At 39.9% G+C, this 27,125-nt stretch overlaps 1 protein-coding gene across 3 annotated transcripts in view; it reads right to left on the bottom strand.

Moving 5' to 3' along the window:
• The window catches only part of WWP1 (WW domain containing E3 ubiquitin protein ligase 1), a 61,598-nt gene extending 38,855 nt beyond the window's left edge, over positions 1-22,743 (bottom strand). For 2 of the 3 annotated variants that reach the window (XM_071737879.1, XM_071737882.1), the window contains exon 1: positions 22,071-22,743. The gene's annotated coding sequence lies outside the window, so the exon portion shown is untranslated. The remainder of the gene's footprint in view (positions 1-22,070) is intronic. The other variant, XM_071737881.1, reaches the window with a different exon arrangement.
• Between the last annotated feature and the right edge of the window lie 4,382 nt (positions 22,744-27,125).

The following is a 27,125-nucleotide window of genomic DNA, read 5'->3' as shown; positions in this document are numbered from 1 at the left end:
AACATTCTTCTGTAACAGAAGGATGAACATTCTTGCCAGTATAGTACACCTAGGCACATTTACACAGCAATGATTACAGTTCCAAATTTTCAGTATGTTGTAAACAAAACAGTGTATTACCAGGTATGTCAAATACTTTTTAGAAAAATAAACCAAATATATGGAATTGGAAAAAATGCATTTAAAGTTTTTTAACTAAACGTAACTTTTTATAAACAGTACCTGCAAAAAGTATTATGTCACATTTTGATTTCAGAAGGTCTTTATAGAAAAGAGCAAGTTAGGTGAACTGACTGAACCTGGTCTCATCATGCCCCAAATGTTCCAGAGCTGCTGTCTCCCCCACCCTTGTTTAACTCATTAGGAATAGGAATGAAGAGGGAAGGAAATATTAAATTTTCTCTGAGTCAAAAAAAGAAAACTCATCAACTGTTTTTTTCCTAGTAACTTATTTTCCTGGAATACATCAAAAATTTATTCAAGGCTTCAGTCATCAGTTATTTCCCTCAGTAATTATATCAACTCAGCTACTGACATCTGTAAATGAAGCTAACAAGTTACTGTCTGATTAGCCTTGAAGCAGGTTGGTTCCCCTGGGAGAAGAGTCTGCTCCCATCATGATGTTTGTTATTTTCATTCAAGATCCAAAAACCTACTAAAAAGTATGATATTACTGAAAAAAACAAACAAAAGTCTTCACTGCCTGATGCACACTGGGTCACACTCACATTCAGCAGAACACACCTTTCTCCTAGGTAAAAAAAATCTTCAAGAAGTTGGCCAAGATACACTGAGAAAGATGAAGGACCTTACCTAGAGCTATGGACACCTATTAATCCCTGAAGGCTGGTCTGAATATATGATAAATGATGCTGCTGCACAACTTAAAAAGAGAAGAATAATCCAAAACTTGGCCCCTCAGCCTTTGACAGGAAAATTACTACCACAAGGCAGCCATGGGGGGAGATGTGGGACAGGACACAGGACAGCAACCCTATTTATCACATGAAATGTTTGCAGTCATGATAAAAACAGTATTAGACTCTGTGTAAGGTACTAGCACTGGCTGCCATATTCCAGAAAAGGACAGGACATGAGTAGCACTATTCAGGATAATAAAGAGCAGTCTAAAACCAGTAAAGACTGGAAGTAAATCTGCACATTATCTGTATCAGGAACATGTAGAGAAAATTTTAAAAAAACAAAACAAAACAAAAAGGGCTCTTGAATTAACAGAATAGCAATGTCATAAATGTTCCCAAAATCCCATGTTTTAGAGGGGATAAGTTGTTGCAGAGAGAGAAAGCAAGCATGTATGGTATGAAACTAAGTAGGGACAGTGAAGACACAAAGCAGAGGAACTGACAGACTTGCACCAGGATGGGATTACTCCATTACTCTGTTGTCTCATTAGCAGTAAAACTTTTTATAAACTGAGAAAGATTTCTACAACCAGAAATTCTTGAAATGCTGAAAAACAGGAAGTTTCAGGGGCTCGCAGCCTCCTGCCTTCATGAGCCAGAAGAAACTATGAGTGCATGGCCAAAAATAACCAAAACTTCCATCAAATGAGTTGTCTTATCTTGGTGAGGATGCAATGGGATGGCAATTACATGAAGTGAAGTGATGATATTCATCTGGAGGACTGGGACAAGGTCAAAAGCAATACCATTTCCTTCATGATCTAATTTTCAATAAAGGCTACATAAGAAAGAAAAATTTGACATGAAGAAGCACTGAAAGATGGGAGGTGGGGGGGGAATAAACAATTTGTTTAAGTTTGTTTTTTTTTCAAATAATGCAACCCTTAATCAAACAAGGGAACACAACGTCCTATGAGCACTATTTACTGCTTTCTTGCATCACACACAATTTTATTTTTTTCCCCCAAATCCAAACCTTGTTACTCAAAATAAAAGTCCCATTTGACTACTGGACATGCTGATTAAGGGTTAAAACCTTTGAGGTTATCTCTACATAATCTTAAAGAGGATTACATACAGCAATGTAAAAGTCACCATCCTGGTAGTTACAATCTTCCTGAAAATCAGGGGATTAATTCTAACAGGGCAACAGTCACCACATATTCCTGAATATGAACTTGCTATACCTCTTTATTCAAGTTCTAGGTTAAATTTCAGTGGTCTAAAGGGCATGAAGCTTTATTTTCAGTTTGAGAACTGCTTCACTGACTCATACAACTCTCTGCACTCAAAATTCCAGGACATTAAAAACAATTAAGCTTCTGTCTAAACCATCCTCATCGTACATAACTGTTACATCAACTGGAAGACTCCTATAACAGATACATTAAAAATTAATATTACTTCAGTTATACACCTTTAGTTGCATAAATTGTTTTGAGTAACTACAGATCAACCAGGGTAGTCTAAGACTCTAGCAAAACTACAGACTGGCTACCATAGTAGCCATTAAAAAATTAGAGGACCACTTCCTAATTAATGCAAATCAAAAGTTTCATGGAACAGAGTCTGGTTAACAATAACATCATTAAAAACTCTACTTCTGGGAAGATTTCTCTAAATCTCAAGATGCTATTAAACCATCAGAAATAGAAGACAGCCACTCTAGTGGGTATTTCATTAATTTATATTTCAGTCTTTAGTTGATGCTTTACTTATTCATGGAATTGAAACAGATACAATTTAAATTACATTACCCATTTGGTGATATCTGCACCTGGTTGAGACTTACTGTAAATCTTGTTGAAGTTGAAAGCTAAGAGGTATCACTCAATCAACATATTTACAAATTGTACCAAGTTTAAGACAGTAAGGTCTAATTACCAGTAACATTGTTTCACAACGGATGGAAAATCCTATTGCACAGAACATTTAAAATATAGGAAGAATGACAAATCTGATAATCTGTGTAACAAGAAGTTACACAGCACAGCTTTCTAATTTAACTTTATCAGAAGATCTGCAAATCAGGGAAGTAGCAAGCTAATATTTATTCAAGAAGCACAGTCCCTCCCTCAAAAGGTCAATCCAATAAAACTAAAAAACAAAACTTAAAAACACAATCAAGCAAGCAAACAAACAAAAAACCCTAGCCAAACAGAATGACATAGCCAGGAACTCAGAAACTATCCATAAAGCTGTGGTAAAGATTTTCATAAGCCACTGTGTCCCTTGCCTGAAACTGCGTGGAGTTTCATCTGATAGAAGACAGGAGAGAAAATAAATATAATTGTAATTTTAAATGAGTTATATTCAATCAATGTATTTGCATTTCCTGATGGTGCCTGAATAACCATTGATTTATTCTCTTGCTAATCTGATGCTCCTGTTCCAGAAATAATATAGAACATGTTGGATAAGGGAAGAGAAAAAATAAACACAAAGATTACACTGTGAATGAGCACTGTAGAAACAAGTCTTCCTGAATGCCCAAAACCCCAATACAAAAACTTGAGATTTAGTTGTATAAATGCCCTTAGCAAGGACAAAGAAACCAGATTACAAAAATGACAAAATATTACTAACTTACCCAGTGAAATCTTCAATTCCATTTACTGTGAATGTAAGAACTGAGTTGACTAGAAAAAATCATCATAATGCCACAAATATTCTATTTACTATATCATAGTGTATCTTCCAAACAAGAATGGAAATGCAGGGGTATCTTTTCTCAGTAGATTTTTTTTTTCAAACAAGGAAGCTCATCTATTCAAGATTTTTTCCACCTTCCTCCAAGCTAAAAAGGCAGAGAAGGCTGAAGGAAGAAGGAAATGGTGTGGAACAAAAAAGTGAGCTCAAACTCTAAAAATCTACAGCTATTTAGCATAATAAATACTTCTTTGGAGAGTCTTGGGTAAATAACAATAGTGACATGAGTAACTTCTCCCTGTTACACAGCACAAGCACAAAAACCAGAAAGGTGTTTGTTACTTTAATTAAGTGGACAGTTTATAGATGCTCACAGACAAGATCAACATTTTTATCATAGAACTATAAAAAATGTTTGGGTTGGAAGAGACCTTCACCCAGTTCAAATCCCCCTGCCATAGGCAGGGATACCTCCATTTAGACCAGGTTGCTCCAAGCCCCAGCCTGCCTGGCCTTCAACATTTGACTCCTTGTTGGCTCCTCCCATCACTTGGAGGAGAAAGTTATCTGCACATTCCATGAACCTCTTGGATGGCTTATGTCTTGCTGTGTTGTCCTTCCAGCAGATACTGGGATGACTGAAGTCCCTCATGAGAACTAGGGATTGTCCTACCTGTCTCTAAAGGGCCTCATTCAACCACTCCTCCTGTCAGGTGGCCTGTAGTAGAACCCCACTATAATGTCCCCTGTCCCTATCCTCCCTTTGACCCTGACCCAGTTCCTCATCCCTCCCCAGGCAGAGCTCCATGTATCCACCTGGTCACTAACACAAAGGGCAACAACCCCTCCTCAGCTCTGCTGCCAGTCCATCACTCCAGGCATAGAAATCCTCCTGCCATGTCCCCACGGTGCCAGCCAGTTCATAGCTCTGCTGGCACACACACGCTTCCAACTCCTCTTGTTTACTCCCCAAGCTTCATGCTTGGCACAGAGGCATTTAAGTTGGGCCCCCAGTGAAGGGGAATTACTCTGGAGTGGCTGGAATTCCTTTGAGGTATTTCTCCCGTGCTTCCCTCTTGGCTCCTATTACCTCAGGAGCCCCTGGCTCATCTCCCTAAGACTTCAAATGTGCCGCAGTGGAGCCAGCACATCTCTGAGCAACTCATTTCATTTGCCCTCTTCCATTTCTGATAGCCTCTTCCTTTTTCAGATCCACCATTACAAGATCATCCCAAATATCAGCAGCTCCATTCTCATTTCAGACCAAATACATGGTAGCCAGTAATACAGTGCACAGCCCAGTAGGTTTTTCATTTTAAGTGTGATGGTCTAGGAATACAGACATGCAACACTGTGTAGGTCGAGGTATTAGTTTTTATTAACTTCTAATTTTTTTGTGCATATGAGGTGAAAAAACACCCTTCTCATGTGAACAGAAGCTTTCAGCAAAAAGATGTATTCGTAAACATATACTCAATCAAAATAGTTGCTGGTTTGATTCCTTTCAGTAGGATGCCGGAATTTAAAATACTCAGTGTTTTACAATCCTCCTTTTTAAGTATAACTAATTAAATTCAAGGGTGGCAAAACGGTACTCTGACACTAAAAAAAAAAAACCAAAAACAAACAGACAAACAAACAAAATGTAGAATATTTCCTTCATTCTTTGAACACAAGTACTAACTTCAAGAAAATGAAAATATTGTTTTATCACATAATGGTTGTGGTGGAAAAGGACCTTTAAAGATCAATTAATTCCAACCACTCTTCATGGTCTGGGACACCTCCAACTACACCAGACTGCTCAAAGCCCTATCCATTTCTTAAATCCCTTATTTTTTGTTGTTTTCAACTTTACTAGTTTTAACATTAAATCCTCTATTTTTTTGGTTTCGAGTTTCACAACTTAATAATTCAGACATTTTCTGGGAACTATTTTTTATTATCTGCCACAGAAATACCCATGAAAGCCATGGGTTACAAAATAAAAAATATTTAAGATTGGAACCATGCAACATGCATGTTCTCCATCAGTTTTTCTGATTATTCATTGTAGAGATGAAAAAACTTGCAACTTCTGTGACAGCATAGTCAAAAAATAAAAAGCCATTATTTTTAAGAAACTCTATGAAAACAATTTAGGCCACAGGCTAATGCTCAAACTGAAGGCAAAAGATGGTACATGACATATTCAAAACCATAAATTATGAAAACTTTAATTATTAAAATTGTAAATTTGCAAGATGAAGTAAGTAGTACTGAATGGTGTCCTAATCTATGAAATATCATTTGTAAAAGTATTATAATGAGTAGCTTCAGTCTTTGTTTAATCACTTAGAAAATATTAGAAACAGGAATCAGCTTCTCACTGACCATTTAAAGTAATACTGCTAAGACCACTGATTTTACTTCTCATGACAAAAACATACCAGGACACTATTTGTAGAACAGAGTTGTAGTAAGACCATTATTTGTTAAGCAACAGATTATGTTGTGTTTCACCTACTGCTGGTTTGAAACTTCAGTGAAACAAATATTGACGCCAATATCTATCTTAAAAAAAAAATCTAGGCTATTATTTATTAAAATGAAAAACTAGCAACTTTAACAGAATACTCAGCTACCTGCTACTTGTATAAGAACACCAAAAGCCTTTACGACTAAAGAAATAAACTTCATGTAGCTGTATTCTGCAAGACAAAGATATTACCTAAACAGAACTGGAAGACTTGAAAAAACAATAGTAAGTGCTATTCAAACCATTTGTAACTGTAGGGCATACCCTATGCTAACAGTGAACACTGAAAACTTCTCTGAAGTCAGTGGTCGGACAAGAGTGCTCTTAGCACCAAACATTCATCCAATAAACCAGACATTCACTCCATATAATCCCAAAATCACAGAATGATTGAGGTTGGTAGGGGCCTCTGAAGATCATCTGGTCCAGCCCCCTGATCAAGGACACGTAGAGCCAGCTGCCCAGGACAATATCCAGATGGTTTTTGATTATCTCTAAGGATGGCAACTCCACAACCTCTCTGGGCAGCCTGTGCCAATGCTCAGTCACCCTCTCAGCAAAAAAGTGTTTGTTTCTTGATGTTCAGAGAAAACCTTCTGTGTTTCACTTTGTGCCCAAGACCTGCCTCTGGTCTTGCCCCTGGGCACCACTGTAAAGTGCCTGGCTCCATTCCTTTGCTGCACTCGCCCTTCAAGTATTTATATACATTGATAAGGCCCCCTTCAAGTCTTCTACAAGCTGAAAAGCCCCAGCTCAGAGGTGCTGCAGCACCAAAATCACCTTCATTGCCTTTCACTGAGCTCTCTCCATTATGTCCTTGTCTATCCTATACAGAGGAGCGCAGCACTGGACACAGGACTTCAGGTTTGGCCCCATCAGTGGCTGAAAAAAGGGGAAGGGTCACCTCCCTCACTCTGCTGGGAATTCTTTGCAGTCCAGGATGTTTTTGCCCCACATGCACACTGCTGGCTCATGTTTAACCTTGTGTCTACCAGGACTCCCAGGGCCTTTTCTGCCAGCAAAATTTCTTGCTTCTTCCTTCTACGACTCAAAAGTACTATCAAAACCACCCAAAACCTGACAGTATCCCTCACTCCATCATCTAGAGGTAGCTTACAAGCATTCTCAAAAAAAGGAATTACTTGAGGCTGAGAGGACTGAGAAAGGACCCAAAAATGTTAAGTAATTAATCCAACTTGGACAAAACAAAGAAGAACAAAGATATGAGAAAGTCCTCATACTTTGTTATCAACACACTTTTTGGAGTAAATCTGCAGACCAGACAAAACAGTGAGACAAAGAAGTATTTAATTTCTCATGTTTTCACCAAGCCCACAGCACATACTGACACATATAGATAATACCAGTGGTTTCCTTAGGACCTGTCCTCCTCAGAGTCCATAAGGCCTTCTCAGCAAGGCAAGGCATTTGCTCTGACAACCAAGAGCTTCTTCTAAAATACCTCAATATCCATGATATACTGCAAATATTTTGTTACCAAGTTCCAAGTTGCCAACCCAACAGCAGACCTACACAGATCTGAACAGGAAAGCAAACTGCCATTCTTCTTAAATCATAGAATATCTTGATATGGAAGAAACCCAAAAGGATCACTGAGTCCAACTCCTGACTCTGCAACAGGCAACCTAAAAGTTCAACTATGTAACTAAGAGCACTGCCTGAACACCTCTTGAACTGGAAGCATTAAATCAGTTCCCAGAACCATGTTATCACTGGTATTAGTGATACTTGGTGGCATGAGTCCCACAGTTGGAATGCTGGGATAAAGGGCTACAGGCCAGGAATAGGCAGGGCAGGTGAGGTGAAGAAGTTGCACTGTATGTAAGCAAAGGGTTTGACTGTACAGCCCTTACAATTAGTGATAAAATGGTGTGGCAGTTGCACCCAGAAGACCTAACAACAAACTGAAAAAAGCCTGAAAAAACTTCCTGCCACAGCTCTTGTCCATGAGGTGTGGTGGGGGGGAAGGTACATGAATATCTGACCACAGCTTAGATTTCACTATAAAATTTTCACTATAAAGAAGTATAAAAAAGACACCCAGAGGAGAGCCATTTTAAGTAGTTCTCCTTGGAAAAACATACCTGCAGTCAGTGACTCTCCCCTTGGGTCAGGACACCACCCAAGATAACTCCTGTAGGTCAAGAGTCCTCCCTTTATTAGGCTAATGATTGTACTTTTTAGGTCATCTGCCATAAACCTTAAGAAATGTTAAGTCAGTTGTGGAGTAATTAACCCTCACACATCATCCTGAACATGTGATTTATGTTTTGGGAGTGTTAAAAATTTTTGATAAGCCTCATCTTTAGTTAATTTTCTGCTAAACAAGTTTGGTTTAAATGAAGTTTAATTTTTAGTTTATCACCAGCCTAATTTAATTTGCAATGCCTCCACACAATGTGTGGTTTCGAGCTTCTGGCTAAAGATTAGGGGAAGAGAAAACAAAGGAGATGTAGTAGGTGTCAACCAGTCACCCAGAAAAGATGTTAGTAGTGATGAACTACTCTAAATAAGACTAGAAGAAAACCTTGGATTGGTGGCTCTTGTCCTTACAGAGGATTTCAACACCATACTGCTGTGACAAGGGCATCTGGAAAATTTCTGAAGTTTGTGGAAACTAACTTGTCAGAGGTACTCAGTAAGCCAACTCAAAAAAAGATGCTCCCAGACTTGTTGTCTGTTAATAGAGGACTCATGGGAGATTCAAGGGTAGGTGGCTATCTTGGCCATAGCGATGATGGAATGGCTGAGTTAAAAATCTCACTGTCATGAGAAAAAAAAGACAGCCAAATTTCTGGACTTCAGAAGAGCAAACTTTAAGCTGTGCAGGAAGCCATTTAGCAGAGTATCCTGGGAATCTGCTTTTGGGGGCCTAGAAGTCCATGAGTGCTGATCACCTTTTAAAAGCACAGGAACAGACAATTCCACTGTATGGTAAGTGGAGGAAGTGGAGCAGAAGACCAGTTTGGCTGAACAGGGAATTCCTCATGGAGCTCAAGAGGAAAAAGAAATTGTATGATCTCTGGAAGCAAAGTCAGGCTTCATAATAAGATTAAAGAGCCATGAAGGGAGAAGACACAGAAGGACAAAGCTCCGCTAGCATTGAAACTTGTCAGTATAGTATCAGCTAATAAGAAAGGCTTTTTAAGTATTTTAATAGCAAGAAGAGATCTAAAGAAAACATTGGACCAATACTTCCTGATCTGACTAATAGGGATGAAGAAAAAGCAGGAGAATTCAATGCTTTTTAGCCTCAGTCTTTAATACTACTAACAGCCCCTGAGCTGACCTGAACCGAGTCAGAAAACTACAAGTTTGGGAACAGGAACTTTTACATTGAAATTGTCAGCTGAATGGTCACAAGTCCATGGAATCTGATAGGATTCATTGCAAAGCACTGAAGGAGGTAGCAGATAATACAGAATAACCTCTCTCAATCATCTACTAAAGGTACTGGGAGTCAAGGGGAGGTCCATGCTGTCTAGAAGCTAGACAAAGCCATTCCAGTTGGCAAGAAGGGCATGAGGGAAGGTACCTGGAAAAACCTGTGGAGAACACTATAGTGCATCCTACTGAAATGCATTTAAAGAACAATGCAATCATCACACAGTCAACATAAGTTCACAAAGGCAAAGTCCTGTTTAACTGATTTGATATCCATGATAAGATTACACACCTCATGGATAAAAGGTGGGCAGTGAATATAGGTTTTCTGCATTTTAGTAAGGCTTTTAATACTGTCCCTCACAGTATCCTTATGGCTAAATTGTCCAGCTGTGGGATGAGCAGGTTCACAGTACACTGGGTGAAGAACTGGCTGCAGGGTAGATCTCACAGGGCTGTAGTGAATAGGCTACAACTGCAAACCAGTCCCCAGCAGTGCTCTGCAGGGCACAGTCCTAGGGCTAGTTCTGTCCTTTGTATCTTTCCATTATCTGGATGCTGCAGTTGAATGCACCATTAGCAAGTTTGCTGAGGATACCAAACTGGGAGTTCTTGTTATCTCTCCTGAGTGACAAGAGGCCTTGCAGAGGGATATAAATAGATTACAGCATTGGGCAACCATCAATGGCACGAAGTTTAACACGTTCAAGCACCAGAATCTGTACCAGGGATGGACTAACCCCAGGCATAAGTATAAATTGTGAGAGAAGTGGCTGAAGAACAGCCCTGCAGAAAGGGATCTGGGGGAGATGGGTGACAGAAGGCTCAATGTGAGTCAGCAGTGTGCCCCAGCAGCCATGAATGCAAACAGCAGCCTAAGGGCATCAAACACAGCATAACCAGACAGCCAAAAGAGGTGATTATCCCTGCTGTATTCAGTGTTGGTGTGGCTTCACCTTGAGCACTGTGTGCTGTTCTGGGCCTCACAGTTTAAGGAGGTGAAGGTCCTTGAATGCATCTAGAGAGCAACAGAGCTGATGAAAGGGCTGGAAGGAATGTCTTATGAGCAGGAGCTAAGGACTTCAGGCTTGTGCAGTTCAAAGAAAAGGAGACAGGCAACATCATTGCTCTCCAGTTTCCTGAGAAGTTGAAAGGGAGCTGCTGATCTCCTCTGACTGGCATCAAGTGACAGGACAGTGAGGGAATGGCTGAAAGCTGCATCAGAAAAGGTTCAGATTTGACATTAGGAAGTATTCTTTACCAAAAGTGTGATTAAACACTGAAATGGGCTTCCTAGAGAAGTGGTCAATGCCCCAAGCCTGTCAGTATTTGAGGCTTTGGACAATACCCTTACTAACATGCTTTAACTATTTTTCAGCCCTGAAGTGGTTAGGTGGTTGGACTACATGACCCCTGTAAGTCTCTACCAACTGAAGTAGTCTATTCTATTTTATTCTTGCACAAGGAGAGGCTTGAAGCAATAAACACTTCCCTGGGGAGCTTGTTCCAGTGCTTGACCACCCTTTCAATGAAGAACTTTTTCCTAATATCCAATCTGGACTTCTCCTGATTAAATTCTTAGTCATTCCCTCACATCCTATCATTGGACAACAGAAGATCAGCATCTCTTTCTCCACTCACCTTCATGAGGGCATTACAGATAGCAATGAGGTCACTCCTTGCTCTCCTGCAAATACCCTCAGCTGCTCCTCCTTAAGTTATGCCCTCTAAGTCAAACTATCTTGGTTGCCTTCCTTTGGACACATTCTAATGTTCTTCACACAACAGGTCTGATAGACATTTTTTATATTTACCTTTCTTAAGCCAACCCATATGCAGTTCTCAGTCCAGAAAACAAATCTTTGTCCATTCATATTGGTAAAGAGAGCAAGCTACACACAAAAATATTTAATTTTCTGTGTATTTTCAAGCACAGTTACTGACCATTGCTTCAGATAATCCACAGTTGAATATTGCTGTATTGTGGCATACTGCCAGCCTCATATTAGGGTCTAAGAAAAAAATACAGTACAATTACAAAGGTTTTAAAAAAAGTTTTTCAGTGTTATTGCAGGAAGTCCAAACAAACGACAGATTATGATTTCACTGCTCATGTCTGCCTGTTCCACTTTGCCTTATACTTAGACAAGCAAAGACCTTTTTTAGCCTGGTTTCCCAAGCAAACTTCACATGTATGATTCATTCTGTCCACCTGCCTCTTCCCACTCTTCCTTTCATCTCCATCCCTCTAAATGAATCTGTTCACCACCAGACTGTTAAAATAAACTGAGAAGTAATCTCCTCTGATACACTAAGTTCCCAGAAGCTTCATGAAAGCCAAGAGCTAGGCAGACACAATTTCCTGCACTTGCTGCTTGAAGGGCTGCAGCATGAACTCAAGATCCCCATTCTGCCTGGCCCAAAGGCTGTGGAATCACCACAGGATTTAGAGCTCCAGCTCTAAATTGATCTGAGCTAGAGCTGTGCACAGTGCCTTTTATATTACAGGGAAGGTCTGGAACAGTAGAGGGAGAAGAGAATTATGATGATTTAAGAAAATTTTTTATGGAGCTTAGGTTCACTGCTCACACAGCAACTTATCAGTGAACTACTTAGGGTTCACTTTGCTTGTGAATCTCAGTCAGCTTGTGATCTAGGTCCTGCCACAATATCAAATAATGAAAAATGTCACAATGCCTCCTCTGTATATTACAGATAGGACCACACGCACAGTAATACAAACGAAACCCATTACTCCCAGGCTGCTTGAACAGATCAACAGTATTTAAAAGCTGACACTAAAACACATGCCAAGAAATAAGGGAAGAGTATTTTCTCCCTCATTTTAATATTACTTGAATAGCCTTCATATCTGCCAGAATACATACTATGCTAGCTAGACACTAGTCTTCAGCTGCTCTGGGTTGCCTACTGCTATGGATAATCCTAATGATTGGTAGAATATATTATCAGACTTGCATCAAGAGGAATGTAAAGTAGTACATTAATATACCTCATTAAAAATATGGGCATTTTAGTATACTTACACTGCTAACAAAATAAAGTCTAATGACAGTTACATGTAGGCACTTCCATATTAAATATGATTTCCATGTTAAGAATATGGAAAATGGAAGGGTAAGGGCTTCAGAACAGGCAGGCAGCCTGAACACATACCAAGAGTGCCCAAACAGCTTTTAAAATCCACTCACAGGAACTAGTATCAGTCCCCACAACCTTATTAGTCACGACAGCCATGACTACTGTAAGCACATCTCTACTGCAGTCACAGCAAGATTAATAAACCAACAAATTCAAATGGAACATAAAACATTAAAGATGTTAACCCAGACTGATGCTGCTTCTCTTGTATCTTTCCCTTTGGTTTCTTTGCATGCCCACAAAAACATGATTAAGTAATACTAATAATGGGAAATACATTAATACTGCAATACAAAGTTGTCTCCCAGTATCTTCATTATTCTGTTAGGTCGGTAGAAGAGAACAATTCAAAGAGTAAGAGGAAGTTACTCAGTGTTGCAGTCTGAAATGGGAGAAAGCATCTTAGCATACTTTCTGGCAGGAAGAATTTTGATGTAGATCCACCTCTCCTCAGTAACTATTTCAAAAATAGCTCACAGAGGTTTAAGTAGAATTCACTGCATGTTCTCTTTCTCTTTTCTCTGAATATTTACTTTTTAAAATATGCTATGCAAGCTATTTTCCAGCTGCCCATCTGAGCAGTGTTAAAATACTAAAACCTCTGCCTAGCTCAAATCATAGACTGCACTAATCTTACCTGTTACTACCTGAGAGCATTCAAAGCCTTGTGATTTCTTTTTTAAAAAAAAGCTCTTTAATCTCTACAGTGCTATGGAATTCAACTTGATCCTTAGGAAGGCTCCCAGATTGATAAATAACACTCACTTCTTAAAACAAAAGGTTGCCTTCTTCTACTAATTATTTTCCAATACAATTCTGAGTTACTCTGATACCAGAATTTAACTACGCAAAAAATGACAAGTTGAGAACATGAAAATTAATAACACATAAGTCTCACCAGCAGAGTCCAAAGCGGGGGAGAAGGGGCCTACAAGAAAACTTCTTACATTTTGTAGCAAAACAATGTTTGACGTTATTTTCATTTTAGGTGAACAGATGGTATTTTTGAGAAATGCAAATACTTTCATGAGGGTCAGTATAATTTCTGGTGAAAAGCTACAGAGTAATTTATATAATCTAAAATCATAAGCAGCTATTTCTTGAGAACAACACTGCCTTGAAACCAAGTGACTACTAAAACTGCACAGGAAAGGTCATTCAACTCCCACTGAAAGCAGTCAACTTTCAAAATTATTCCCTTTTTATGTTGATTTTTTAGGAACTTTTGAAGGCAGATTGTAGAAATAGAAGAATGACAAGAAAGGGTAAAGCACCTCCAGCATTCTTTACCCACCTCCACTTGCATGACATGGTCAACAGGTCCTCAAGCCTGAGGAGTATAATCCTTAAGTCATTCTCCCAGTTTTCTTCCATATGTATCAGTCATCCTTGCTCTCCTTTTTTGTACCTTCTGCAATTCTACTACATACATTTTGAGAAAGGGTGGAAAGTGAAAAGATTAAAAAATGCACGAAGCATATGTCTAGGCTAATACAGATTTACTTAAACTCATTTTAATTTCTCATGGCCTTTCAGGCTTTGAAACTGAAGCAACCAGCATAACAGATTTACTGAAAATAGAAAAGAACATCAACCCACTCTGAAACAAAGCTGTCCCCGGTAGTTTAACCAAAAAACAAAATATCCAAGAAAGGTTGTACATTGAATAAGTATTTACAAACACAGTTAGTTTACCCACTGTAAGTGTAAGTACAACCTGTATAATCTTTTGTATTAAAACCCTATTATTTAGCAACAGATTTTCTCCTTATCTGTGTAACAATCTATTCCTTATTTTGAATCAAACATTAGCCAAACCCAACTGAAACTTGAAAGTATTATTTCTTGAAAGACTACACTACTCAACCTCTCTTAGTGTGCACTAACTACTCATTGTTTAGTTGTATGACAGAGGGTTAAAAGCACAGGCTGAATTTTACCCATATTCTATTCAAGGTTCTGTTAGCCTATGCTGGAGGTCTCCTCTCCATTCTTATGGTAAAAAATGAACAATTTCAATTTTTTTTTTTTTTTTTTTTTTACAGAAACAGTACTCCTGTAAGAGCTTTCCCCTGAATCAGTTCTTTTTTCTGGATCCAAGTTTGGAATGCAAACAACAAAGAAACACAATACTAACATTTAGCAGTTTTCAAACCACCTATGTACATAAAAACTGTATGCAAGCTAGTATGTTATGTACTTAAGATATTCCAACATTTACTTTTTATTCCATTCCCAAGTGGTCGTTTTCATAAAACAATACATAATTAAGTCAGGGTCTTATTACCAAACACTTAATTTACACTACGTTTTGATGAATAACTCTAGGTACTTCTTCCCATTTACATCAGGTCCTATGTTATCACAAAAAAGTACCTATCACCAAATATTAATCAGCCCCTTTTATGTACCTCTGAAGTTTCCTCTTCCATTATTCAGTAAATAATTTCACCATCAACAGAATTTGCCAGTTCATTAGTAGCAGTCTTTTTGACATGTTATGAACTACAAGTCCTACGAGTTTCCTTCCCCACAGCTATTCCCTTAACAATGCAGTTTTACTCACCATCCCCATAACAACACAGCTTTGTCAGCAATCTTTTACAAAACATTCAGACTTGTTTTTGAAATGATGCACAAATATCAGTCTTTCATCAAATTTTTCAATATTTATTGAATTTTTTTCTGTTCTTGTACCCAGATGCCAAAATAAACTTTTCTTTTTTTTTTTAAACCCATAATCTTTCCAGCTACTACAGTTAGAAGGTGATATTTTTTCAAAAAGATAACAGTGTAAGAACATAGCTGGAAGTGGAAAATAAAAAGTGCCAAGAATGAAACAATAAAGGGAACTGAAATTTAAGAAAAAACAGCTTCCACACTTCCAACGTGAGGGGAAGAACAAAGAGAAGTTTGCCAGTTCTGTTGCTCTTCATCTGTTTAGCTTTCCTCTTAACATTTTATTTTGCTTTTTGACTGTTTAGTTTACACAGAGATACACAGTGACATTAAAGTATCTAGAGAATGCAAGGAGCTAATTCAAACATATCAATTAGTAAAAACAAGGTAAGATTCTGGGACTAATGCATTTTGATCTGTACAGAAGTTTTAGTTCATGCTTACAATCAAAAAAGAACTCAAGACCTAGCAGAGTAGTGTTTCAAAACTGGATGTGTTCCTTTTGCAGCTCTGATGCCCAAGTATATTATGCAATTTTGATTATGATTACAAACTTGATCTTTACTGTTTACTTTGCCCTGTTCTACAGCTGCAACTCTTTTGATTTGATTTATACTGAGAAATCACTGACGACCCTGAAATGCACATACAATCCAAAATGTTCTCATATTTTTCACCCACCTAGACAGGGAATATTTGCTTCTTTTTGAAAAAAACTTATGCTAATCTGCTTCATCTAAATGCTTATAATAAAAAAAAAATTATTAGTTAGAAACCCCAGTAACTAGAAATGTGCAGAATATATACTTTTTATACTTTTTTCTACTCAAAGACAAGAGCCCTCTTCTGCCCACTTCAGGCTTCAAGGCGTGAAACACAGTATTTTTAACAAGATACATCCTCCCCTTGTCATTTTTAAAAAATTGTTTTCTTCTATCACCACAATGATTTTCTGCAAGGTAACTCTGAAATTCTAATAGGAAAAGTAGATGGAGTAATCCTGTGCTGTAAGAACTACTTCAGAAGGTCTGTTACAAATACGTATTTGTGTTCCCAGTGCCATTTACACAAAAGACAAATCAAGGTAACATCCTACTGTGATTTACGTACAATATTTACATTTGAAAGAATTATCCTCAAATTATTTGAGTCAATGAAAGATTCCTTGCATTAGATGTCAGAGACTGAATTTCACTACTACGGACTAGGTCATAGAATCATAGAAAGTTAGGGATTTGAAGGGACCTCAAAAGATCACCCCTGCCAGAGCAGGGTCACCTACAGAAGGTCACACAGGAATGCACCCAGGTGGGCTTTGAGTGTCTCCAGAGAAGACTCCACAACCTCCCTGGGCAGCCTTTTCCAGTGCTCTGTCACCCTCACAGTGAAAAATTTTTTTCCTTATATCTATATGAAACTGCCTATGCTCCAGTTTATAACCATTGCCCCTTGTCCTATTGTTAGTCAGCCCTGAGAAAAGCTTGACTCTGTCCTCCTGACTCTCTCCCTTTACATATTTATAAACATTATTGAGGTTGCCCCTCATTCTCCTCCAAGCTGAAGAGCCCCAGCTCCTTCAGCCTTTCCTCCTAAGGGAGATGTTCCACTCCTTTAATCACCTTTGTAGCTCTACGTTAGACTCTTTCAAACAGTTCCTGGTCCTTCTTGAACTCAGGCACCCACAAATGGACACAATATTCCAGATGTGGCCTCACCAGGGCACAGCAGAGGAGGAGAAGAACCTCTCTCAACCTACTAACCACCCCCTTCTAATGCACCCCAGGATGCCATTGGCCTTCTTGGCCTCAAGGGCACATTGGTGGCTCATGGTCATCCTTCCATCCTCCAGCACCCCCAGGTCCCTTTCCTTTTCACTACTCTCCAACAGCTCAGTCCCCAGTCTGTACTGGTACTTGGGGTTGCTCCTACCCAGATGCAAGACTCTACATTTGCCCTTGTTGTGATTCATTAATTTTTTCCCTGGCCAACTCTCCAGCCTGCCTAAGTCCCTCTGAATGGCAGCACAGCCTTCAGGGGTGTCAGCCTCTGCTCCCAGCTTCAGGTCAGCAGCAAACTTGCTGATAATACACTTTATTCCCTCATCCAGGTCACCAAAAAATATATTGAATAGTACTGATCCCAGTACTGACCCTTGAGGGACTCCACTAGAAGCAGACTTCCAAGTATACTCCATCCCATTGTCTACAACTCTCTGGCTTCTATCCTTCAACCAGCTTCCAATCCACCTCATTACTCAATCATCCAGATGACACTTCCTTAGTTTAGCTCCAAGGATATTGTGGGAATCAGTGTCAAATGCCTTACCAAAATAAACTACATATCCTGCTCTGCCATCATCCATCCACCTGGTTACATCCTCACAGAGGCCATCATGTTGGTCAGACACAATCTCCCCTTAGTAAAGCCATGCTAACTGCTCATACTAGTGTTACATCACTCTAATATAACATCCCCAACAGAGAGGATGTTAAGAAGTCTTCAGATTTTGAACTGGTGATGCTTAAGTATGCTGAGACCCTAGCTTCTTAAAGCATATTGTAAGCATCTCGAATATATTCAGGCAATAAGAAAAATTGCTATTATTTTAAAAAAGTTTCAAAAGCCCAATAATGTAATCTGGTTTGTTAAACACATGCTTCACATGCTTCGCTCCAATTGTTAAAGAATTTATTTTTGCCAAAAGCCATTATAAAGTAAAACACCTGGCTAAGTAACTTTCATTTTATTCTTTGAAGTCAGTAGAATTTTAAGTTGAACCCAAATCTATGTTCTCTTTAAACAGGATTTTGGAAGTGCTTTTTTCACTATACTGAATTATCAGGCTGTATATTACATTAAAAACTTACATAATCCTCAACACTAAGAGGAGAGGGAATAAAAAAAAAAAAAATTTAAAAAAACTGCCATGCATCTGCAGCCACAGAACCACAGCATCATATACTCACGCAAACCTGCAATGGTTAATTGCTTCATACTACATACTACACGTGTAGTAGGTACTAAGACATACATGTAACCCAAGGATAAAGATTTCCCTGACATGCTAAGAAACTAAAAAAAAAATAAAATCAATGCATAGCTTTCTGGGAGGTAAATAATTCTGACACACTGTAACTCCAGCAGCTGATGATAGCTTCCCTGGAGTCTCCAGTGTTCCTCTGGAAAGCAACACCATATCTGTGAAACAGAGTTGAACTTTAGTATACTTCTGGTTAAACTTCCAGGTCCTCAAACACAGCAAAAACCTAGCCCAAAAAGCAGACCACTCCTAAGATCTTCTAGTTTCTACCTGCTTTTGAAATGCTTCTTCTGGACAGTCCAGCTCCAGATGATAAAGACAAAGATTTCTCTCTCCAGATATCACTTCTCTCAATAAAACAGAGGAAAGATCTCATGATACTTCTGATGGTCCCACCTCTGACTATTTTATGTCACTGCAGGAGAACATCAGCAGCTGATGCTAATTCTGACCTAACACCTACAGAAAAAGAAAAAGTGGTGTAATGAAAACAAATGCAATGAAAATAAACTTCTAAAGCACGTCTTGGATGTAACCAACTCCTGCTGTCTGCATTTGTATATATACACCAAAGCAATACAGAAAACTGTTACCAGGCATTGATTAACTCAGAATCCAAAGAGGTCAACAGTTCTGGCTTACAAGTTTCCTAAGGACAAGCAAAAATGACAAGATTTTTAACCTGACACTACCATTGACACTGGGAAACCCTGTCCCAATTCACACACTTCCATACAGGAATACATGCTACAGCAGCTTTTCTACTGACTTTGAGCTGTACACAATTGATGCAGAGCTAGAAAGCCTTTTATTTTTTTAAATTGCCATAAGTGCTAAGCTGTGCAGAAGAAGGCAAGACCAGCAATAACCTATCTTGAAAGATAAACTGAAGCTACTGATCCTTTCTCTTCAGTCATTACAAAAAAGAGAGTTGTCTTAAGCAAGGTAAAACTTCCAAGAACCATGTAAGCATCATTTGCAGGAAGCACTTTTTTGTTGTTTTGTCTATCACTTCATCCATTCCCTCTCCAAGCATTCTTACTTTGTTACTGGCATTTTACTCAACTAAATTCTAGGATGAGAGCTTGAGCTTTTGGGGGGGATTTGGGTTGTGAGGTTTTTTTAAGCTAACAATGAATACTCCAAGTGCATAAACAGTAGCCATTTCCAAACAATAAATACAGCTTGGGTCATGACTTTTTAATAATGATATCTTCATTTTCAAATCCAGTGTTTAATGGCATGGAAATACTGAAGCATGAAGAAACTAAACACAATGCCAACTTCCTCTCATAGATCCTTACCCCCAACTCTTTGTATCTTAAGACCAGGAGAAATCTCTTTACCCACACACATTCTTTTAAAAGAAAAAACAGGAAAGAGGGCAGAAATTCCAACTTATCAGAATTTCCAGCTTCATGTGGGAATATAAGAAGGAAAATGAAAAGCCACAGAACTAACAGAAATTCCTTCCTTCTTCCAAGGGTTCCACATACTCAGGAAAAGGGGTTGGCCTCTGAAATCTGTCAGTATTCCTATGATTTAAGAAGTACTCATAGACAAGAAATTATTTAAACTTTATTGCCAACCCTTTAACAAAAACACACAGGTTGACTTACAATGTTTTGTTCAAAAATGTTTTAAAAACAAATGTAAATTATTTTTCCAACAAAAATAATCCATATCCTTTTGGTAACAAGGTGCCCCATGCTGAGAGATTAAATTAGTTCTGGGTATGCAAAACTGCTTTAAAGTTTTCAAGTATAATTATGTATTCAAGGGAATTATTCTAGAGTATAGCTGAAAAGAGACAACTGACAGTAGTAAGTAACTCAAGCTAGAAGCATTTATAGGTTCTGATCTTTAAAATATACTTTGAAATATAAAAAATATACTTCACCAAACAAGTGACAAAAGGATTCTAAACCCACAGTTCCACAAGCAACATTAGTTAAAATTATTTCTAGTTACCTCACTTGAAAACATCTTTGTGAAGAGACCAGAAAATCTGTGCTTTTAACAACTCTAAATTTTTCCTCAAAAGGATGAAAAATCTTTTAGATTTTTTCTGTGCAAAATTTCTTTAATCTTGTTAGTATTAAAAACATTGAGAAGTATTAACTTGGTTTATACCTCGACCAACACAGACTTGGATAAAAACAGCATATAAAGCTAACTAGAAAAAATTTAAAAAACACGCAAATAGCCCATTATCACAACCCAACAATGATGTTTGTTCCCATATCACAAAGGATTAAATCAGGATATGAATTTTAAGGGAAGACTCTTACTATTATGAAGGCCATATTGCCTTTCATGTGAATTACCATATATAACCCAGCCACCTGCAGTGAGAGACAGCATCACCTGGTAAGCCACTGTTATTAAAATTGCATAATCTAGGGTTTCCTTTAATGTAAAATATCCTGATGATTTTCTACATGACACAGGTGCCATGTGAAAATACGACTAAAATATTAAAGGCTCTTTTTACAGTTTCACCCAAACATCAAAGAGCTGCCATTAAAATTATTAGATAGTGCTGAGTTTTTTTATCCCTTTGATGTACAGTTTAAACATTTATAGGTCTAGAAGCAGAGCTAGATCATCCTAGTTAAAATGAGATGAGAATTGGGATTGTTCCAAAAATAAAACATCTTTAAAAAAAAAAAAAAAAAAAAAAAGTAAATAAACGCTTCCCCCGAGTTGCAACGTTTTGCCACAACATAAACAAAAAAATAATGAAATAAACAGGTCTTTGGAGCTCTTGAATTCATGCAGTCTGCTCAGCAAAACTTAAACGAGGAGGACGCAGAGAGACTGGGAGACAGGGAGGTACAACCTAAGCAGTGACCGCAGCGACTGCCTGCCCTGCTGTGCCCCCTCCTCCTGAGGGGTGCATGCTGCACATTCTGCCAGGGGTGAGAGCAGCTCCGTGAAGAGTGGAAACGGCTCTGCACCTCTTGCCTCCCCAGTTTCATTCAAGGAAGGTGAACGTAACAAGATCTTTATCCTTCTCCTCCGTTTTCATCCCGTAGAGATAACCAAGCAAGGGCCGGTCGGGGAACTGCCTCCCTGACTCGCAGTCTCTAAAGCCTCTCGCAATCCACTCAGCGTTGACAAGGGTCAGGACTCAGCTCTCAGCCACCCTCACTCGAAAGGCCGTAGACGGGAATAAACAAGGTTATTCCCCTGACACCGGACACCGGCGACATTCCCCCCCTCCTTCCCGCCGCCTCACCAAAGTACCGACCCTCCCTTCCCTTGCCAGGTGTGGGCCTCTCAGCCCTGTCCAGACACGATTCAGGGTGGGAGACTGAAGGGAAACGGAGCAGTTCTCCAGCTACCAAACGAGGACATCGAAAGGGGAGAAGCAACAGCCGCCTCTCCCCCCTCCAGTAGGGGCCGAGGGGTGCGACGAGTTGAAGTGCCGGGAAGGAGAGACCGAGACCTCGCTACAGCTCCCTTCGCCATTTTAGCCCCCACGCCCAAACCCCTCCTCCCCACCCCTCAATGACAGGGGCAGCTCGCTGCTGTCCAGAGCCCACCCCCCTACCCCCGCTTCCCCACGGCCGAACGGCGGCGAAGGAGAGCGAGGAAAACGAGAGCCCTTTTCCTCCTCAGGCCGGTCGGACTCTGCCGGGCCAGGCAGCAAAGCGAAACGGCTGCGGCACAGTTTGTTTTGTTTCCTTACCGTGGCTCGCAGCCTCACAGCTGCTGCCGCCTCCTTCTCCTTCCTCCCACCTTTTTCTTCTTCTTCTTCTTCTTCTTTTTCTCCTCCTCGCCGCCGCGGCGGCTCCTCACCCCTCCGCGCCACGCTCCGCCGCCGCCGCCGCCGCGCAGAATGATGCCATCTCACAGCGGCATCGGCGGCTCCAGCACAGCAACCCCCTCCCGCCGCCGCCGCTCCTGCTCCTGCTGCTGCTCCTGCCGCCGCGCTCCGAGCCAGCCTCAGGCACGGAGAGCAGGAACTCGTGGAGCCGCTGATGCCGCCGCCGCCGCCCGGGCGGGAGGGCCCAGTTGGAACCGAGCAGTGCGCAGTGGCGGTGGGAGGGAAGAGGAGAGCCCGAACCGAGGCTCTTCAAAGGGGACAGGGCTTATCCCTAGCGCCTGCCCCGGGCTGAACCAAGTTGTGCGCTGCGGCGGGGAGAAGCGCCGAGCGGGCGGAATCAACCTCTCCGAAGGCGGGGGAGGAGCGGACAGGCACCAGAGCCGGGGCGGTGGCGGCGGGGAACAGCGTGCTTGGGCAGGATAAGGGAGGCTTTTGTGAGGCACTGCCCACCCGAGAAAGTGCCTCTGCGGCGGAGACGCCGAGAGCCAGCACACCCCGCTGCTGTGCAAGTGATAAAGACGGGGGGGCCTCTTCTCCACCCACCCTCTCCAGGGCTACGCAGGCAGGGAGGGCTCTTGCGCCTTGCCGGGAGGCTGCGCTGCAGCCGTGACAGTCGCCCCGTTCCGGAACCAGTGAGATCGGCCGGCATGGTCCCCTTTTGCCCTCCGACCTCGCCTCCCTCTCTAAACAGCTTCTATTTCCCCTGCTCAGGAGGGCTGGTGGAGGCGGAGGAGGTGCTGGTGTCTGGGGCGCCCGGAGCCGGCGGGGCAGCCCGGCCCTGGGTGCAGCCCTGGTTATCTGCGGGCCCAGCAACACCTGAAACGGAGTCCTCGGCACGTGCAAGGGGCTTGGTCTCCTTATGTACCCTTAAAAAAGGACACGGGCACTCTCCACGTTTCTACAAGCCTAAAAGTACCCGTACTGTACAAACACGCGAGGCCTAAGTTGTGTCGTGTGTGGAAGATGAATGCAGCGTACGGAGGCAGCGGTAGCGCTGTGCACAAACCAAGGCCTTCGGTTGTCTCGGAGTCCAGTGCCACTGCTAATTGAAAGGAACAAAAGCTTACACTGTGAGACCCTGAAGCAACTTCCAGTGAAGTCTGGTATTTTGGTTTTCAAAAGAGAACACGAGGGCCAGCGGTCTGATTTGGCCATGTAAATTCCTTCAGGAAACAAAAGGGAAGCTCTTAGAAGTACTGCTTTCCAACCTATTCATTTGTCATAGGAAACCTATAGGAAAGCCACAAACTTTGGAAAAGAAACTACACGTGGAGTGCAACTTCAAAAAGTATCTTAAAGTAGACTGCACTAAAAGAAAACAATACTAGGTCTTCTCTGAACTGGTAATACTAGTACAAGTGCATGAAAACTGGTGTCTTGGGTATTTGTGTGCACCAGTTACACAAAAGTGAACTACACACTCACAAAATCCATTCTAGGCACTAGATTAGCTGTCTGCAGTTAGCAACCTAATTAACCCATCTGATTTTCAGAAGTGAAGAAATACTGTTTTCTGTAAATCATCTAAAGTTTACATTTAAAGCTAGAGTCCTGCTTTTGTTTTGAAATTGTGTAAAATTTGGTACTTTCTATAAGAGACTACCTTTACAATCCTTTGGGAGCACTCCCAAAGACTGCAAGTAAGCTCCATCTTTCTTGCCTGCTTTTTGTTTGTTTGTTTTGAGTTTTTTTGCTTGGTTTGTTTGTTTGTTTTGTTTTTCTGATGTAAAGCAATCAAAATTAAGTCTGGAGAAACAAATACCTGAGGTAAGACCTACTTTTTTGTTCCTACTTTTTGTAGGAATATTTTTTAATGGGAAAAAAATGTATTTCACAACTTTCCACTGGATGCAACATTATATTCCTAACACCAAAAGGCAAGTGAAGGTGTAGATGGCTATATTTCTACCTCTGCTTTTTGCATAAGGTATTAATTACTCCTAGGCTTTGCTTGTTACTAACATCAGTAATCAGATACTTAATTAAATGTCTGAGGATTATTTCTTCTTAATAGATGTTATGAATAAAATTGCTTCTTTCTTGTCTTATGAAGTGTGTGTAGTGACTTAAAACAATACTTCATACACAAGTTATGGCCTTCTCTGGATTGCTTCCTCCCTGTATCCAAACAAGCTTTGTCATACATTTGTCCCACGCCGAGGAACATTGACATTCCAAGTATTATTCCATCTTAAAAGACATCTGATACACTCATGAATGCAAAATGTCACGACTTTGTTAATGTCACGAGTTGGGTTTTAAATGTCTTATAAAACCTCAAGATTCTTGCATTTTTCCAACTACTTGTAGGGTAGTAGGTATATTTATAGCAGTCAGAAGCCATACATTGAAAACTTGCTGAAAACATGGAAGTTATAATTAAGGGTTATATTTATTAAATACCCTGAAACAGTTCAAACATGGTTTTCTTTATTTTGCAAAGAACCACTTTTATTTTTTCTACCATTGTATGGCAATTACAGATTCTGTCATACAGTGCTGAAGGTTTGGAGAAATTCATGCAGATTTGATTGTCTCATTGCTTCAGAGCCTTGCTATTCAAAGGGTTGAAATAGACTGTTAATTTCAGGTATTGTCTCATAAGCCACTAACCTTACCAAACCAAAACTGAAACTTTGAAAAAAAGTCTGCATAAAGACTTATTTTAAATAAATACAGATGTAGCTGCTACACTGTATTCCTAAGATAGTAATTTATGAATTTATGAGCCTAGCCAGAGTTTTTCATTATGTCTTCCTGGGTGTATTTCTGACTTTTTTTTTTAGTTTTTTTTTTTTTTTCCTTGCAAAGTAAGGAGAGTTTTGGAGAATTTAGGTTTAGAATAGATACCTCTAGAATAGACTGCAGAATACACTGGGTTTATTGGTACATAAAATAGATCTTTTCTGGCATAGTTGAACAATATTCATTTGATGAGCATGAAGTTTACAATGGGTTTTTGTAAAATCTAGGTTATAGAAGACTAAATTGTGTGCACTGGCTGGAGTTGGGTCTTTTCAGTGAATGCTTTTCCTGTTACTGCTTGCAGAGGGTTTTGGTGAGCACTGCTAATCTTAAATTGGAAAATCTAGGTGAGTGGCATTAGTTTTGCTCAAACTATGTTTCCAGAGAACTCTTCTACAACTTAATAGGAAATAAAGCCCGCAAAACTGTAAATTAATTTCTCTACTAGCACATGAAGCTACTATACCATACCATCTATTTGCATTTATGCCCTTCTTAAATTTCTTACATCTTAAAAAATCCCTGTAAAACTATAATTCTCTCATACTGCTGAATAGTTAAAAAAATGAAGTAGAAAAAGGAAGTGTAATAATTCAAATTCCTTAGCAATAATGCAGTTGTAAAAGGTGAGACTGAAACCGACTCTTTCTGCCTTCAGTAAGACTCAAATACAAGCTGATTTCACCTGAGCAAACCCATGCAGAACTAGTCTGTATATATGTGAGGTTTCTGGTTTTTGAAATGAGGACTTTTCTGGTGAGCCCTAATCTTCTAGCTGTGAAAAATCTAAAAAGCACTACCTAATGAAAGCAGAGGGAATGTTTCTCTGGTAATTGTTATTTTTTACATGGAGAATCACTATTACAAAACTCACAGAGAAAAAAAAAAACAACCTTTGAATAAGTTTCTTTGGGCCATATTAAAAAAGAAGCAGTTAAGCACCTGAGATGTAGTTTAGAGAGAACTTAAATTCAACCTTTGAGAGCACAAGCCACAAAACCCTGTAGATGTAGTCACCCAAATCTGCCAATGGATTCACTCAGTGTCCAGATGTGTGCTCAGTGGGCACCCTATGTCTTCATTGCAGCAAAGGAACTACTGCTTGACTTATGCCTCTTCTGTTTGGGGTCCAGACAGTGGGTGATATATAATCTGAAATCCCCAGAGGGGTGGATCAGAGAGGCATGTTTAAGGGTATGGCCAGTACACAAAAGATTTGAAATCAACACGAAGGACAGAAGTTACAGTAAGGACAGAAGCAGAGGCAAGCAAGGTAGCAAGCAAGGATCACCAGGCCTACAGTAATGTAATGATAACACAACTTGGGACCTAAAAATACTGTGTTCTGTGCCCTTCTGAACTCAGTGTCTCCTCTCAAGGCAGACTATAACCAGTGAGTGGTGTCTGATTTGGGATCAGGATTACCCCTCCTGTGCCAGCTCTGAGCAGCTCCACAGAGACACACTGAAGTCGTGTGACAGACAGTTGCTGGACATCTCAGCAATGAGGGAACATGGCTGGAACAGCTGGGAGGTTTTAGTTTCCGCTCCTTCTTCCCAACAGTGTTCAGACATTTTAACCAATGGCTTTTCAATGCACAATATTGGCTCCAGTTCGAGGACAATAAACTCTCCCTATAACAACTGAATGTCTGCACTGTTGGCATTCGGTCAGTCTCCTCATATTTCTCTCTCTGATTCCATGATTATTATGTTCTGAAAGCAGAGTATGTGTTTTATTTATATACATATGTTTGTTTGTGTCTGTAAAACTATATGCTAAGTATATATCATCATAACAAAATATCTTTTTAAAATGGTAAATAAGGGGCAAGGGTTTGTCCTTATGATGGTATAAGTTATACTTAAAATAGAATCCTAGTTTGCTCATATTTTTAGTGCATATAGTTTAAAGTCTCTTCTTTTACAATGGTTAAGAAACCCAGGTACTGCATTTTCAAATTATTTGTTGCCTTATATTTTCTCTCATCTTTCTGAGGTATGCATATGTTGCTTCATATTTCAGGGATTAGTTATAGATTTTACTATTATGTATGCAATATTTGGCACAATAAGGTTCTAGTCTGTAATACAAAGAGGTTTTCATATGTAGCTGCATAAATAATGCATAACGGTAATCACCTTGGGCACACTTAATTTAACTTGATGCCTA

The sequence above is a fragment of the Heliangelus exortis genome, chromosome 2 (assembly GCF_036169615.1).
Source record: "Heliangelus exortis chromosome 2, bHelExo1.hap1, whole genome shotgun sequence".
NCBI lineage: Eukaryota > Metazoa > Chordata > Aves > Apodiformes > Trochilidae > Heliangelus > Heliangelus exortis.
Note: the sequence above shows the minus strand (reverse complement) of the source record. Positions and strands in the feature narration are given on the sequence as shown.